This window comes from Triticum dicoccoides, chromosome 2A (assembly GCF_002162155.2).
Source record: "Triticum dicoccoides isolate Atlit2015 ecotype Zavitan chromosome 2A, WEW_v2.0, whole genome shotgun sequence".
Lineage (NCBI taxonomy): Eukaryota > Viridiplantae > Streptophyta > Magnoliopsida > Poales > Poaceae > Triticum > Triticum dicoccoides.
Genome location: NC_041382.1, coordinates 557,509,091 through 557,514,067, shown reverse-complemented (window position 1 = coordinate 557,514,067; position 4,977 = coordinate 557,509,091). Strand labels below are relative to the sequence as shown.

General features: G+C 44.4%; 1 long non-coding RNA gene across 1 annotated transcript; it reads right to left on the bottom strand.

The window, feature by feature from the left end:
• Positions 1 to 3,249: 3,249 nt before the first annotated feature.
• Positions 3,250 to 4,230, bottom strand: LOC119359572. The gene is made up of 3 exons (XR_005172594.1): positions 3,704 to 4,230; positions 3,561 to 3,629; positions 3,250 to 3,339 (listed from the first exon to the last, which is right to left on the bottom strand). It is a non-coding gene; the product is annotated as an uncharacterized LOC119359572 (long non-coding RNA).
• Between the last annotated feature and the right edge of the window lie 747 nt (positions 4,231 to 4,977).

The window sequence follows — 4,977 nt, the reverse complement described above, 5'->3', positions numbered from 1 at the left end:
TTATACTTGGCGACTCACTAGAGACTCGTTGAACCTCCACAACTCATTAATAATCTGGTGGGCGGATCAGAGGAGTGACAAGACCCGGTGGCCCAACCTGTTCATGGAAGGTCGGCTCGTATTATGGTGGGCCGGCTTAAGATGAAAGGCATAAGGAATATTCTCCTACAAAGGAAGCAAGACTAGGACTCCACTTGTAATAGAGCAATCATAATCCTAATAGGACTAGTCATGTAAGCCGCCCCTTCAACATATATAAGGAGCAGCAGGCACGCCAAGTTGGACAAGTTTGACAAGTCAGACAGATTAGGGTTAGACAAACAAGCCTATAGCTCTCGAGATAGAGCACTGTCGGTGTCAAAACCGGCGGATCTCGGGTAGGGGGTCCCGAACTGTGCGTCTAGGCCGGATGGTAACAGGAGGCAGGGGACACGATGTTTTACCGAGGTTACAAAGGAGGAGATATCCATATCCGTATTGCCTAGCTTGCCTTCCATGCCAAGTAGAGTCCCACCCGGACACGAGACGAAGTCTTCAATCTTGTATCTTCGTAGTCTAACAGTCTGGCCAATGGAGATAGTCCGGCTGTCCGGAGACCCCCTAATGCAGGACTCCCTCAAGCACCCTTGTAGTCGTGATCATCATCATCAATATCAATGAAGCAGGATGTAGGCTTTTACCTCCACCGTGAGGGGCCGAACCTGGGTAAAACCTCACATCTCTCATCCCGCTCAACCCCTCTCAAGCTACCACATAGATGCGTTGGCCTCACGACTAAGTCCTTTCAGCGAGGACATCTGCCGTGACAATTCCATGATAGTTGGCGCCCACCGTGGGGCCTGCGCACGGTGGTGTTGAGTTCTTGGAGGGACTTTTTCAGGGTTTGAGAAGTTCGCAATTGTTGGATGAAGGAAATCCGGTTTTGGAAGGATCTGCATCAACTATGCGTTCGCTAGATCAAGATTAGAAATTTCTTTTTTGGCAGCTGACATCAGTTGTATTGGCAAGTCATCAGAGGTCAAGGCCAAATTGGATCAATAAAAAAACAGTTGTACGTCAGATACGTCGCTGGCGAAGTCGCCGAGCCAACGAAACGGACGGCAACAAAATTAATCAAAGCAATTTGGAAAACGAGAAGGGGGAGAGAAGGTTAGCAATGTAACGCCAAGGAGCAAAGGGAAAAAAATCCAAAGTTGACCACGACCCGTGGTTTGTCTGGACTCTGCGTCGGCCTCCAATGCGTCTCTGCTGAGATGCCAGTTTCGTCTGTAAGCTGCCCCAGCCGCCGTGGCCTCGGTCTCGTTTCTTCCCTGGTCGTGTCTGAGCCATTGCCGATCTGCCGCCCATGCATCACCAGAGCTAATGTTCTCTGTCCAGGCCGAACCGCCCATGCATCACCCCGTCGCCGTAAGTCGCCGGTGCCGCCTCATCTTACCCTGGACATGAAGCCGCCGCCTCCGCGGCCTTACCAACCACCTGGTGCATCTCTCCCTAATAATATATATATATATATATATAATAATATAATATAATATATATATGATAATAAAGCACGGGTTGACTCCGTGGGTTCACCGTCACAATGCGCTTTCTTCCCGTAAATTTACGCTTTCAGTTTGAATTTAAACGTATACGCGAGGTGGTACTAATAAAAACGTCGCACGCTAGGCTCGCTCGTGCTATTGATCCTTTTATTATGTGCCTTCTCTTACATTGATCCTTTTATTATCCCTTCTCTTATGGGCTGTCCTGTATTGAAAAGAAAAACTCCTGAAAGCCTCTCTCCCGTATGAGAAGGCAATAGCCCCGGCGCTAGGGTTCCCTCGGCCGCCGGACCGCATCCCTCCGGACTCCTCTCCCGGCAGCCCTCGCCGACCTACCCCCTTCCGTTGTAGTCACCATCGTAGTACCCTGCCAACGTTCAATAGCCTTGAAAAAGCCCCAGCCGTCGGCTCACTGGAGAACGCCACCCCGCCGGGAGCCGCGATGGAGCACCGGCGGACGCCATGATTCTGCGCGACCCCGTCGCGGTGACTCATCTCGCCACCGCTACGCCTCCCCAATCTGCCATGGCCCCGTCATGTCATGGACAAGGATACCATCACCTTTCCCTGGCACCTTCGTTTCCACTCCCCCGGGGTGCTACTCGCCGGCTCCACACCCATGTCTTCTCCAATCCAATATGGCTCACAACCTGCTACAGAGATGATGCTTGCCGGATCCCATGCAGACCCTCCTCGTGGATAGCCTCCAGCCCACACCGGCTCCCCTGTTCTAGCTCTACCGCCTCCCATGGATGAGCAGAGCGAGGATAGAACAAGCGAGGAGATTGAGAGAGGAAATACTGAGTTGATTTTGGAGGCATGGACATTGATTTGATCTTTTTGGTTGTTCGCAGATTCAACAACGAAGGTGCCTACAACTTTCCCCAATGTCAGGGCAAAGGACGGTCTATTTTGCAAAATTTTGTAGCTTGACCGGGCTGAAGGAGATGTTGTGCAAACCGAGAATAGGCACGATCAGCAAAGCAACGAAATAGTTGTCTCGAAAGGGATGTTGGCTGGGTGATTGATCAATATAGATGGCAACTTCTTTTAGGAAAGCCAAACAAGTGGCTGGGGACTCGATATTTACAGTTAGGTGCAGCAATGTTGCTAGCATCTTTTTTTCTTGCACCTATAAACTACTAGGAAAACAGTTTTTAACGATGACAAATGTGGTCGTGAAAGATTGAATTGTGGTTGTTAAAGGTCATTAACGACCACAATCTGCTGGTCGTTGTAGGCTCCCTCGTTAAAAGTATAACGACCACATACCTTTTGTGGTCGTTATTCTTCTAACGACGGAATGGTGTGTGGTCGTCAATCCCAAGGTAATAACGACCATAATTGTAGTATTAACAACCACTTTTGTCATCGTTAATAATGCTATTACCAACCACGCTCTCTTCACAATTTGATATTCTTCAGAACAACCTACATATAGTATAACTTTTCGTTCAACAATCACTTTATGTAGCATCCAACATTTGAATATTAACATCCACATTAATATAGAAACAAAAGAACCTGAATTGAAAAGATCATAGCCACTTTTATTAATAGACATACCAATATTCCGACATACAATTCTAGAATTAAAATATCATTTAAGAAATGGAGTCAAAATCATTCCTTATATAACCAATGTACTTGATAATATCTATCTGGAAAATGAGACAACTAGAAAAGAAAATATTATTAATCTTCACTTGAGGAACACCACCATTGTTTGAATGGATATCATTCTTCATCAGCTATCCCTCCTGTTGCTTCTATATATTATGGTGGACCATCAGTCCTACAAAATGTTGAGTAGTTTATGAAAGTCAGTCTTCTAAATAAATTGACACAAAGTATAATAGTATAATGAATGTATGAACTTCATCATATCATTTCCCATGTCACCGTCATTGCTGGCATCAACTTCATCATTCATAGTTGCAATATGTTATGAGTGACTAGAAGACAATAAAGCGTAGAAACAATTATTGGTAAAATACATGATTCTTAGAAACGCACTTTTGGAATCATCTGCATCCCATTTTGTACTAAACAAGATTGGTGTATTTGTTGGCGCATCATTTCCATCTATGAAAAAAAGCAACCACATTATATCATCCCGTAGAAGATACTTGAATAATATTTTTATGTTTGTGTAGTACCTTTTGTAGCTAACTTGTACTTCTTCCCGGGTTCCTCATATTGCTTATGAGGCCTGTGAGTAACCCTTTTCCTGCTGAAATCTGCTAATTTACTTGATTGCTCTGGCAAGGTCCACCTAGCAATACCTTGTATCAGTCCAGACTTGTTCAACTGTGAGTAGAAAGCATCTTTCCGGAGCTAATGCTGTCAAGTTTCCATACCTGTGATGACTCATTGTGATAACCTATACAGATATAGTTAGAAGTGTGCACAAAGACTATACAAAGTACAATTAAATTAACTAAGTGAATGTTGATGTACTGAAAATGAATAACTGAATGCTAAATCAAATAAAGTACGTACAGAAGTACTTGTGTCACTGTTTATTGATAAGGTAAAAACTAAAACATGAAGCAAATCGATTACTACAGATTAAGACTTGCATTAACTAGTGGCATCATGTTGTTAGTACGATGAGTCAGTCCTTCTTGTGAATTACAACAACCAAAAATTGTTGGCACCTATGTATATATGGCCAAAAAAAGGGTGGGGCACTGTTAATGTATTCCTTCTAATGAACCACTTGATCAGGTGCTGTTAGCTCATACCCTGGTAGAGCTCAGGTTATATGCTTCCCGTAATCTTGCATGTGACCCTGTTGCATGGAGAACCAAATTAATGTATTAAGGAAACAGAACAAGTATGCTTCCCGTAATCAGCTCAGGTTGTTCTGAATATTTTATTGCCACAATTTAGCAATATGACATCTCACAGTTAACTTCTATTTATCGCTGCACATGATGAATCATTCAGATTGACAAGGCAGATAGCATTAGTAGTCATCAAAATGCAAGCATCTACAGTTTTTCAGACTGACTAAACACACAACAACACTGCAGCTTGCTGCTGCAACCTTTTGATATATTCCTTGATAGTCTCCCTAACATAGTAATAATTAAATTCATTAGCAGATGGACTTATGAAGTTTCAGATTACGCGGCTGCACTCAAGGTATTATCTTCTTAATAATCTCCTGTGACGACTGTACGCTTACCTCTGAAAGAAAAAAGAAAAGAAAAAATAGACTCGCTAATATCTCAGATCTCAAGCTAACCTCACCTGCGCCACCATCGATTTGCCGCCCTCCCATGTGCGCCCGTCGATTCATGGTCTCGCCCGCGCCTCCATCGCCCCTCACCATCGGTGTCTCTGGTTCTTTGAAAGGAAGATGCAGGTTGGCGGCTCAGAGGTAAGTAGAAATCTGCTAATTTTACTGGCCAGCGACGAAGGGGGT